At 42.2% G+C, this 13,129-nt stretch overlaps 1 protein-coding gene across 1 annotated transcript in view; it reads left to right on the forward strand.

The window, feature by feature from the left end:
• Nucleotides 1-1,026: 1,026 nt before the first annotated feature.
• The window catches only part of Arl4 (ADP ribosylation factor-like 4), a 43,903-nt gene continuing 31,800 nt past the window's right edge, over nt 1,027-13,129 (forward strand). The window contains exon 1 of the mRNA XM_014362031.3: nt 1,027-1,475. The gene's annotated coding sequence lies outside the window, so the exon portion shown is untranslated. The remainder of the gene's footprint in view (nt 1,476-13,129) is intronic.

The following is a 13,129-nucleotide window of genomic DNA, read 5'->3' on the forward strand; positions in this document are numbered from 1 at the left end:
CTGTATAAATAAAACACGCAAATAGTAACGGAGTAAGAGAGAATCAAACGAGAAACAGAAAGAGGGAGAGAGAGATCTGCGGCGGCAGCAGCACACAGATAGGAGGAGTTGTGCCGTTCTCTCTTTTTCTCTATACTGTTCTTTTGCTCCGCTCGTATATATAGGCATAGGTATGTAATATTTCGCCGCTGCTCCGTTTTGCCTCCCCGCGGCGATAGAGTCGAGCAGACCGGCCCGCCAGTTCTCGCTGGATCGTCGTAGCGATCGCATCGCACTTTTTTATAGCAACTCACGAAAATAATGTAAGCGCTCTTTCGTCCGTTCATTCACGCGCTCGCACGAACTGTTGGCTGATGTATGTTTCATTTTTTTACCTGTCGACAAATTTCAAAGCAACAAATGCAACTGCTATAGGACTATCATTTGTAAATTTGCGCGTTAGTAGTAACTAGTAAAGGCGTGTGCGGTGATATGATATAATACACAGCGCGAAGCGGCTGTTGAAATATATCTCTATACCATATTCAACCAGACGTCAACAAACCTTGCATTTAAACCTGTATGCGTGTGTAAGTGTATTAGCTCCGAAATCCAGAGTCAGAGTGGAGTAAGTAGCTTGTACGCGTAGCCGCGCAGGATCATCAGCATCCAGCAAGTTTGGGTCACAGTCATCCTCTCTATGTGGACAGGTGTACGGGGCCATTGGCGATGGAAGTGATGGTGGATTTTGTCCACCTGTTTATTTATACTTGAACGTATGTATAGAACAATCCAATGTAACAGCAGCAGCAGCAGCAGCAAGTGTGCGTGTGTGAGTGCGCGCGCCCGTGAAAGAGATCGATAACGTTTGCTAGAGAGGGACACTCTCCTCCTGGCTGGCTGCTGTGGCAACACACAGGTTCACCTCACCTTCTCCTCTTCGTCTGTACCAGCGAAGAGGGCCGAGAGAGGAGAGCGGCTCCGTTTTCTCTCCCTCTCTCACTCTGGTTTTTTTTTTTTTTTTTTTTTTTTCATTTTACCTCTTTTGTACGAACGCGCGCGTGCCATCTCATACTTTTCGCTAATACTTACGTAGTATCTTCTGTCAAAAGTTACATGCGTGCGTGCGTACTTTTACCTGACTCTTGAGCGCGGACATACTTAGTGCGTGCCATCTAATAATATATTGTGCAGTGGGTAAATTGTAATCATGGTGACAGAGCTTGTATTGCCAAGGGGGACCTCGTTGACGAGGCTAACGGGCAACAGTGTCGATTCGCACCGCACAGCTGATGGTGGACTGACCGAGATACGGATGGTGGTGGGCGCTCATCATCATTAGATGCGGTCCAACGGGAGAATCGGCGGTGCTGCTGCTGCAGCAGCTGTTTTGGCACAAGTTGGCTTGTACATGTTGTTTTTCGGCCCCCTCCGCACTTGGCACATACACAACGTCAGCATCGAGTTTTAATCAGAATTCAGCAGCTGAGACGATGGTCAGTTTCTTTATTTCTTTCTTTCTTTTTTTTTATTCGCATTCCCCCCTCTCTCTCTTGTTTATTAATTCAACGTGGTATGAATAAATATAAAGTCTACTCATTAGACATGCACGGCAACGATAGAAATGCATAGAAACTTATTCTCAGCCTTTCGTATACACATTTCGAGTCCGTGTATATATGTATAATGGCATGGGCGAATACTGTTTACCTTTTTTTCAAAGGGAGGGTGGCCATTACCATTGTTGTTATCGAGGGGGTGGTTTCGGAGCCGGGGTCGTGGGAACAAACTTTCGCACTAATAGGGCCGAGCGTCTAAGTACACTTACTTTTCCACCCCAAGGGGACGTTTTTTTTTTGCAGCTTCAGTCTGGCTCCGCTGCCTCGTTTGACACGTGCGTTTCATTTCATAACGTATAAATATCACGGGTGCAACACTCACGTCTACATGGCTCGTGTTAATCGAGTATAAGCGGTTGTTCACCTCTTTCACGATACTTTGCATGACTGTATGTATAATATATATATATACTAGTCCGCTGCATTGACATTAAACAATGAGTTTGTTTGTTTTTATTGTTACCCATTGTTACACGTTCATTGTCGAAACGGTTGATAAATTATTGTTTGACGGCATTACTGTGTCGAATGGAATATATCCCATGGGGGGAATAAAGTCTAGGCGATGATGAGGAAACTTTCAACGTTTTGTTTTTCTCCCCCATGGACGTTGATTGAAAAATCAGAGTGCCGTTGTCACCAATTGACGTGTATTGGCGTATTTTACCGAAATACTTGCAATCAAGGGTCACAATCTGTAATGATTTTAATGAAAACGTCAAACAAGGACACTCTTTACGTATACCTGTGCTTTCAAGCGGCCTGTAATGACGAAACTTGGTACCTACGTACTAAAGATAGGCGCATAAATATGGCACGGGCTGCACACCTGACACATACAACAAAACGAGCCATCGTCTCGCGAATATAGAGCGTAACGCGGACTCGACGCCAATATACGAGTATGTATACGAGCATCGGATGAGCCCTCGCGAGAGTGTTGAATCTGCACGAAATACGCAAAAAAAGTGGAACGAAAAAATAAGGTCTGGCCTTGTTTCTTTTTTTCTTTTCTTTTTTTTTTTTTTTTTTTTTTTGCAGATAGGTACATGCTCTGAGAGAGCAGCATGCCGAATGTGCTCTCTCTTCTGTCTCTTTCGTAAACTCGAGTGGGCGAAAGTATACGATCAAAGACTGGAGGGTACTTCTTTTCCCTTTATTTATTTTTTCAGTGTTTTTTATTACACAAGTTTGGGCACTTGCTCTACAACACAGAGGAGCTAAAAAAACTCCGTGCGTGTACATTATGATGTCGTAGCGATGGTTGATTATTTCTCGGTGAAAATCGCGAAGCAAAACTTTCTCAGCCCCGTAACTACACCACGTGAATTTCGTTGTTCTCTTGTGTTCTATACCAATATCGAGGAGGAGAAAAAATGTACACCATCGCTTCGGGACTATCTCTCGATAGAAAAGCTGCCTTGCGTCACACCAGATATATATATATCTGTTTACCCTCCTATTTTCAGCTTATCAGCCAATGTAAAGCTGATACCATACCAAAAGATGTGAACAAGATGGTCCGATTTTTCAAAAACCAAGCGGGAGTACAGGGATCGAGGTCCCACGCGAAAATACAAAAAAAAAAAAAAAAAAAAAAAAAAAAATGAGGCAAAGGACGTGAAACAGGAGATTGAAGAAAAAAGGGGCATACTGTATATACAGCACACGATATCGATTGTACTCGGGCTCCGCAACAATAAGCCACACGTATATACAACACGAGGGGGAAGAGGGTGGAGGGGACAAAAAAAAGGCCAATCGCTTCACAACTCTTGGGCACGCACACGCATATTTTTTCTTTTTTCCTTTTATTCACGTGTATCGAGTATATAGTTACAATGTATACCTGTAGCTGGGGGATATACAGAGGTGGTGGTGCGCTCTTATGTTTTGAAATCGCGTATCTAAGGAGATCGAGTGGCCCCGATGGTAAAAGTACTGTTTTGTACTCACTGCAGAAGTACACACACTCAAGGAGTGAGAAAAATACTGCGGGGGAAGGAAAAAAAAGGGCCTCCTTGACTGGCTCTTATGCATGCATAATTATCTACTGGGCGGACAATAGGTACTAATACCCGCGTTCGAAGGTTACTTGAATTGGTTCGTGTAATCAATTGAGGTAGAAGCGAAAATCATTTGCAGGAGTCATGTATATAAGTATGTAATGCGTTGATTCGCGGGATACGTAGGCGTGTACGAGTCCCACGACTTCGTAATGCGCTGCGTTTCGTCAAAATTTCGTGCTCTGCGCTCATTGTTCAACCACGCAAGGATCGTTGCGTTTGTTCCGCGTGAATAATTTCGATAGATCTCGGCCAGTCGAATGATTTTATTTTTGCGTATGGAATCGGCGGTATTGTACCCTCCCTCTTGATTGACTTTAATCTCACACATCTTGTATGTTACGTAAATTTAATTTTTTTCATGCATTCAAACAACGATGGAAAACAAAATATGAATACTTGATTGCGTGCAGTGAATGTTTTAATGGATTACCAATAAAAATATACATGCATACGCACCTATACAAGACACAAAGTGGCCATTAAGCTTCGTTATTGCATCAAAGATTACACCCGTTAACGATTACGCATCGAAAAACGAATCTTGTCTGTACGTATAACATAACGTAATAAGTGTAGGCCACTACTACGTAGCTCGAAGCTGTGCGATGAATTGGAGCAAATCCTCCGGCTGTACAGTAATAACGAGCGCAACGCCGCGCGCGAGGGATATAATATAATATCCGACGTTCCCTCCTCCGGTACGGACGAAGATTATAATTTAGATTATCAATTATTTCGATGGGCTGGTGTATTGCTGTGAAATTCTTGAAATTGATACGTAATTCGTGGTTTGGTTGATTAATTGTCGTTCAACTTTGCGTCATTCACGGACACTTATACTTATTGATTGGAGGGGGGAAAAAAAATTGGCGCATCTACTTCTTTTTTTTTATACGTAAATGACAACTAAGGGAAATTATCAGGTTTGAAGAATTTTTTTTAATTTTTTAAATATTTTTTAGTAGCTCAATGTAGCTTTACACTAAGTGAATTAAGTTAAAAGTTTTCGCCTAATTTGGGTCTCAATCGTGTTATCTGCCTATATATTTAATCATGGAAATATAGCGATTGAAATTGAAAATTAAATTCCAAGGCGCCGCTTGACACGGTTTCAATTTCAATGTTCTCACACGCGATTGAGGCACTTTTCCTCTGCCCGATATCGGTGTCAAAATATCACCGAGGCCGCAAAAAAAAAAAAAAAACGGAAAATCTCCAATTTAAGCTCTGCATCACCGTTTTTTTTTTTTTTTTTTCTACTCGCGATAACGTAGTATTCCAACGTTCGAATTAATCGGTAATCATTTAGTTTGCAGCCGACTGTTTCCACCCCGATACGCTGCCACTGTATACAAAATATTCGATCGGCAATCGGCCGATGGTGCCTCTTGTGGAAAGGTAAAAAGCTCTACCGGTTTTTCTCTCTCTGTACATTTCTTTTTCGACCCTCACAAATCACGCGGACGGCGAAAATTACTTGCTATAGCCCTGCCACCGCGGTGATGCTTGTATACACTCACTCGCGTGTGTACACGGCGTGAAATATCAACACACTATTTCTCTTTTTTTTCTTTCAAATTTCGAAAAACGCAGGCATTAATTTTCTTTTCCTTCTTTTTTTGTTGCTTCTATACAATTTTTCATTCGACGTATCACAAAAATAAACAAACGTTCATACGCTCACGCTGATTCATCAGAGAGTTTTGTTTTTTCCCTTCGTCATCATTTACTTAATTTTTCTTACTCTCCTGTATGTAACCTTAAGACCATCATTGATTCTGTATTCGTCCCTATACAGTGACGCGTTTTATCATCGCACAAATTGATGCGTCTCGTATAGGTAGCTACTTTATATCATTTACTCACCCACTCTAAAATATAATGTAACGCTGTAGTCTTTCATTTTATTTTCTCTCGTCAAAATGAACCGATCTCGCGGTACCGTATGTATACATGTATACAGTTATTTATATGTGCTCGTACCTCCGCATCCGCAGCAAAAAGGGACCATCACCATACTATACACTCAACTTGGTACCAATACGTATATGATCGTATACGCGCGCGAGCTCGAGGGGCGTCGCTTCTATTTTTAGGACCAAAAACTCGAGGGTCAAAAGAAGAAAGATAGAGCGAGCATATGTATATGTACTTAGAAATAAGAGAAGAGAAAATGAGAGATAAGAAAGAAAACGCCGGTACTACATTGGAGTTTGCTTCGGCCGTCCGTACCTATATATAATATACGTATATACGCGTCACCTTGGAAACTTCTTTAAGATTTCGAAAGTCAAGCGGGGAGTAGGTATATTATACCTATTATAATAGTTCTGCACCGGCTCGTGCAGCCTCACCGATGTAGGTATATGCTTCTTCGTCGTGCAGCCCATGCACCACCATACCGATCTCCGCATGCACGGATATATACCTATGCACACAAAACACAGATGTATCAATTTTTCCCGTTACGTTGCACGCGCGTACTTATAGGTGTATAACATATACACTTACACTGCCCCGTTGCATATGCGTTTCGCTTCATACAACAGCAGGTAGCTGGTTTACCGAAAGCTAATTCCCATGTGGGGCCCTCCTCTTAAGTATATCGTCAGCCCATATGTATGATGATAATAATACACCCACACACGCTGAAACTACATGGGAGATAGGATATAGGAAGCTGCGTAGAATGGACCAAGTGCGCTGTGTACATGCAGTGTACGCTTATTGTAGATGGTCACAGCTATACTTACTTATCTCCCACTTTGTATGAAAAACCACCTCATCAGATTTACCTGCATTGCCTTGATCGCGTGCGTGTAAAGTGTAACTACTTTTGTTACATAACGAAATGTATCGTGCGAGGGGCACTTTCATTTTCCCTCTTTTTTCCTTTCCTTCCAGACCAGGCTATAAGTAATGTTATACAGACAGACGGATGATACTTTTTGCCGTCAATGGTTATGTGTGTGTTACACCTGCAAGCGCCCAGAAGAGGTGAAAGGTCGGGGGTTCTCTCCGTGCTACATCGTCTGCCTGCCGAGGGTTTCCTTTTTTTTTTCTCCCCCCGTCACGAAGTTTGCTACCTGCGGTGGAACGCTCTTCCGAAGGGCGCGTGTTACCGAGTGAAATGAAGCGCCAGGGGCCTCCTCACGCTTCTTATCTATATTATATACATACACATTTAAATGTATAAGAGGAAGGGTGAGCTGTGCGATCGGAGCTTGCGTTTTTTTTTTTTTTTTCTCATTCGAGAGAAAACTTTACTTTTTTACCGTATATTACGTTTATCATTCCCATTATTCGTATTTTTTGTGGCAAAAAAAAAAAAAAAAACATGTGCAGCCCCACCCCTTGGCTCTGCCGTTTCCATGTGAGTCTCTCTTTTTTCGTTTGCCCGTTAATTTATGTATACCTCGTCCGGCGGGTTTTATTAATCACGTTGACGTTGCCGGTCGTTACGAAATGACGAGGAGCACTGCGATCCAGTAAAAAGTAATTTGCCTCAACTGGAGTGCAGGTACACTATGTACGGACGTACGGTCAATTATAACTGTGAATCGGATGATTGTCGGAGAAGGTTTATTGTTAACTCTATCGGAGATTGATGATAATACGGTGGCCCCTCTCTCTATCTTGTCTCACCGATATCGTGCGCCTCGTTGTACGTCCTACTCTTCGTAATTGTCGCATCGAGGTGGGTACGTTCTTATTTTAATAGTCTTTTTTTTTTTTTTTTTTTTTTTTTTCAATCGATGCTCCATATAGGCAAATAAGTGTGCTCTGGGCGGAAAAATCGTCGGTGGTCCAAAGGATCTCTGCACGACCACAAAAAACTTTCTTCCCTCCCAAGCAGTGACTTGTAAACTTTGCCGATCATAGGGGCGAGGGGAAGGAGGAATCATCCGTATCAGAATTTGATTTTTCATTTCATATGCACACCGTGTACCTATACGTTGTAGTATGTACCTGGGTATATGTAAAGCGCGAGTGGGCGTCACGAAATTCATGGCAGGCCGATGTATACACACAAGAGCCGTGCCGTGTGTACAAATGTAAATATACAAGTACAGCCCGTGCCGCCTTTATGTTTATTAGTTGTCTGCAATGCGTACTCATGAATATTATATATGTATACATATACATGGTATGTACATGTAACACACGTGCGCCCCGACTTACTGGTATATACAACGTATACATCGAAATTACGCGAGCTGCGTGTATTATGGGGTATACAGTGCTTATATACGTATATAATTACATATCAAAAATGGTAAACGTGACATATATATATGTATATATATATATGTACACATTACAACTACAGCAATTTTCGTTTCGAAAGTAAATGCCGTGTACATTTTGGTATGTGTGCGTGGATGTAATGTAGATTACGTGAGTGGGAGGATCGGGTATATAATAATATAGCCTCGTTTTTCAAATTTTTTTTGTTTTGTTTTTTCTTCATTATTAAATTATTTCGCTACCGCATTCGTTATTCACAGTATGCGGAGGTTGTTGTAGGAACGAGGATGTAATTATTCCCATTTTAGTGCTCTTCAACTTTTTCACGTGATTTATTCATACGCGTATTAATTACACGCGCGTAGGTAGGGATGTATAAGTATTTTTCACGGTCGCAATTTTTCATAGCCGGACGACTTTTGCATATACTTAGGAAGGAAGAGGGAAGTCGCACAGCTTCGCAAAATTGTAACCATCCTCTTTTGTACCATACACGTCGTCGTCGCTCGTATTATCCGTGCCTGCGTGAGAACGACACCCCCATACACCAATTAATCCACACGAACGAAGCACAATAGCCGCGCACGTTATACCGATCGTTCCTCGCGAAAATCAATTTAAACCCATGCACATACATATACATGCAACCCAAACATGCACGTGGGGGGTAACGCACGAAAGCTGTCAAGCTGTACTTGGGGTTTCGAGCGCGTGCGCTGCCGGCAGATTTCGCGTAGTTGCTAACCGCAGGGCAAGGGAGAAAAAAAGTCGGAAGCAGTCGGAGAAGCTGATGCACGGAGACGTGGTTGCGTGTATACGCAAAACACACACCAAAGAGACAGGCTGCGCTTCTATTGTTGATATGGTGGTTTTTTTTTTTTTTTTTTTTTCCAGCTCGCCCGCACTTTTGTGCCTGCTTTTACTTGAAAAAAAAAAAAAAAAAATCAGCTAGAGGGTTTTTATATGGCTCTTCCTTTCGACCCCTTCTTTCGTACATTTGTACAAAGTGTACGCATATGTGGAATGAAAAATAAGTATGTACACACGCGCGCTCGTCCTAATGAGCGTTTGCTGACTTTTGTGAAACAGAGAAATGCCTCATGCATATGAGAAGGAACGAAGAGATATATACAAATATGCGGAGTTACGCGAAAAACGCGCCATGGGTATTTTTAGTACATCGTCAGTATAGCCCTAAAAAAAAAAATGACACCCTCTGTACGATTATTCTTCTTCTCATTCTGGAGCTTATAAAAATGTATACATCATAATATGATGTACGTAAGACCTGTCCACTATGTCTTTCTTATCGTTTTAATTACTTTTTTGTTTCTCCTGGTACGAAAAAAAAAAAAAAAAAAAAAAAAAAAAAAACACAGCAACAAGAGGCAAAAAAAATCGTAACGAGAAAGCTAATGAGCGTAATAAGCCCTCGTGTATGCGTAAACCTTCCCAGTGGGCATAAACAAATAAGACTGCAGTTAGGTACGGAAGTACAGCAGGCGATTTTTCTCAGGCCCGCACAGGCGTGACCTCCTTTTTCCTATATGAGACACACAATATACGTATACGTGCAGGTATAATCCTTACGTATTTTGCTCTGCTCGTTTTTTATACTTTAGGTGTATGTTATGTATGGGTACCCGAATATATATACGTGCTACTACACCGATGCTCCCCAATTTCTCTTTCCCGCGAGCGCGTGTGTCTTTGTGCCAGTAAGTACCATCAAAAATGTACATACTATGCATGGTGCAGCTCCTGTAATAAAAACGAGGGAGCGTTTGCATAGGCAAATCAAAGAGCCGGTAATAGTCGTGCATTTGCATATTACACGTTATTTGCCGTACACGGCATCAAATCGTGCATGGAGGAGGAGGAGGTCGGCGATAATAAAACCAACATTGGTAAAAAAAAAAAAAAAAAAAAAAACCGCCACTCCGAGCGAGCCAATGTATATAATATATATGTATTTTAAAATAATCGTCCGCGAAAACGAAATCAACCATACTTGTAGGTATACAAACGAAGTGGTGTAGCGTCAGAGAGGGAGGGAGCGAGGGAAAGCCAAACGAGCTTTTATATGTATACGTGCACATGTATATAATATAACATTTAAATCCAATTCCGAGCGCGCCCCGCTCCAAGTGAGAGAGTAAATCGTGGCTGATGGCTGGCGGCACTGTCGTCGACGTCGGTCATCGGCCCTTCTCCCCGGCCACCCTATGTATACCTATACTTACATTAAAAAGCCCTCCTCCTCCTCTTTTGTCCATATATAGACAAACTCTCGAAGGTATATATATGTATGTATACACAGCGAGAGGGATGGAAATGGTTTATCGGGCGTAATACGGATGTGTGTCTCTGAAAAAAGTGGGCCCACTGCCGATCGTTTTTGGTATCAAAAGCGCCCCTTCATTCACGACTGTGACCATCCTCCCATCCTCATCAATATATATAGGTGTGTATTTTATATTCATTCATCCTTTCTTATGTACTTGACCACATTTATTTATTTTTTTTATTTTATGATAAAAAATCATACACACTACTCCCTCGCCTACTCTGTTCCGTGTAACCATGCAGACTATTTTTTTTTTTTTTTTTTTTTTTTTCTTTCACCTCTTCGCGGTAGCAACTGCAGCAGCGCAACTCCTACTCGGGCATCGATCTTTTTTGCCCGCCTGACGACGGCAGCCGCTCGTACATGATGTACCCCTTATATTATGTGCTCGCACTGCTATATACGAGGCTAAGATGGTGGGTGGTGTAACCATATATTATCATTATCATTATTGTTATATACGTACTCTCAAACCCTTTGACCCTGTTTAACCTTTTTCACATTGGCCTTGGCGCTGATGCATCGATTATAAAACCTTCTTCTAACGGTGTTACAACTATTGTGATTCTGTATGGATTTGTTTTACTTTTTTTTTTTTTTTCCCACGAGTATTTGTTTGTTTTGCGGAAAAGAAAGGTATACCAAATCTTTTAAACTTGAACTCTGTATTGTCGTTCACGCAGCAGCCGATGTTTTTTGGCGGACAATGCGAGGACTTGCATCCTATGTTGGATCGTATTTTTAGCTGTAATACAAGTATACAGTGAACGAGAAGCAGAGAGCCAGCAGTGCATGCAAATACCCCCTTCGCGGCATCTCTATTGTGCGAGCGAAACAATAAACACAACTGCGGATTTGCGGAGAAACTTTTCAGATTTTCCAGACCGTATCCTTCGTCCCAGGGAGGACTCCCGACGAAAGGGAAGAAAGTTTCTTTTTATCGATCAAGTCAACCACTTCCGGGAGCTGGAGTTTTTTTTTTTTCCTCATTTTTCCTTTGATCAAAAGCCATCTCTTCGTTCATCCCCTCGCGCGTATATAATTAATTTTACCGCCTCGCGGCGATTTTGGACCTCTTGGGCTAATTGATTTCGCCGACGAGACGCCAATGAGACACGGGATGGTGACGGGTCAAGTCTGACGTATGGGGGATCGAGTTGGGCCGATAGTGACGCTCCGCGGTGTGTTATTAATAAACCAATGGAGCCGCGGCCCTCGAGCTGAAGCAGCCGAGCCAGAGAGACGAGGAGGAGTCTCTTCCTCTCTTTTAATAATTAAACGCCAAGATGGCGATATACGAGTGGTTTATTCGTTTCAACGGGTACAGGGGGTGGTATAGTACAGTCTGTTGGATTTTTTGGTGCGTCTGTCTTGTTTGTGCGTAGATAATACGCGGAAGCTGTTGAGCGAATTTTCATGCGACTTGGCCATCATTAAATTTGTTCTAGGTCAACATTTCAGCCAATAATGCATATGCATCGACTAAAGTAATCCTTATTGGACAATTTTTTTTTTTCAACTCATTTTATTCTCGAGTCCTGTGTTTGGAAAAACGCTTGCAATATCCACACGTCTTATATATGTACTTTTGAAATAATACTCTACTACAAACACCTCAATCACCAGATTATGCGTAAATTCGTCAAGCACCCGTGTTTGTTACAAAATTGCAGAGCTTGTGCCGTAAAAATGTAAGCTTTCCTAAAAAAAAAATTTTTTTTTTAAATCAAGAAACGCTGCTACCTTTGGTATTGTGCTTCAAAAAATAAGTGCTATATTCGAGAAAGAAAATCCTCTCGACGTAATTGGATACTCGACACTTGCGACCATTACAAACATGACGAGGAAGCGAAAACGAAGTTAACAGTGTACCTATATATACGAGAAAACCATAAAAATGTTCTTTTTACTCCCGAGACCCATAGTCGAAATCCCCTTTGCCCAACGATTCGCCTTCACTGCTCGAGAAAAATCCAGCGTACCGTCGCGTGACAGGTACAACGCAGGCTATATACTATAATCGTCCTTGCACCGAAATTTTCCTCCTTGGCGTCCCTGCGTATATATAACATATCGGGCCCGTCAGTCGAGTGCCGCATAAAAGTCAGCCTCGAAAATACTCGAGTCGCCCCGTTCAAGAGGGTTTGTGCCTATTATATATAGGTATATAATATGTACCATGTACTCGGGGGAGCCCCTCAATAAATCCACAACGTCGCGCTCCCTGGCGCCCTTCGCACCCGAGAACGGCGAATCCCGATGGTGCAAACAATTACAAAAACAAATCACCAAGATGCATCGTCGTCTACCCGTAAGAAATATCGAAACCAGGCCATCATGTATAGCCGAGACTTCCTTGTGAATTCACCTTACCTGCTTCACCTACTTTTTCGGCGTACGCGCACGTAAATTCATATATACCTGATATGCGAAAAACAAAGCCATCGACTTGCATTGCACATTACATCTCGTGCATTACCTTCGTGTATATATACATATACACAGGGACTGTTCGCGTGTTATCGTGATGTGTGTGTGTGTAAACGGTAATGTATGTAGGGACAGCGGCGTCGGTTTTTCTCGCTTTCTCCGCGGTGTTTTCGCCTCGTCCAAACAGATGTGTCCCTCCTCCGGAAGGAGAGACTCGGCGAGAGGAAGAAAATTTAAAAAAAAGATCGAACGCGTCAGCGTCCGTATACCTATATTTATAATATATTATGCAGAGGAAGAGGAAAGCAGCTGTTACGAAGCGATTTTCCTCACGCGCGACCACCGGTGAAACCTCGCTCTTGTATATACCCTCCCCAAGAGAGATGCTTTTTCGTATATAATTGAGTACACCTATATACATACATATACACACACCC

This window comes from Copidosoma floridanum, unplaced genomic scaffold (genome assembly GCF_036245765.1).
Source record: "Copidosoma floridanum isolate Cflo_tuat_1 unplaced genomic scaffold, Cflo_Japanese_pri ptg000009l, whole genome shotgun sequence".
NCBI classification, from domain to species: Eukaryota; Metazoa; Arthropoda; class Insecta; order Hymenoptera; family Encyrtidae; genus Copidosoma; species Copidosoma floridanum.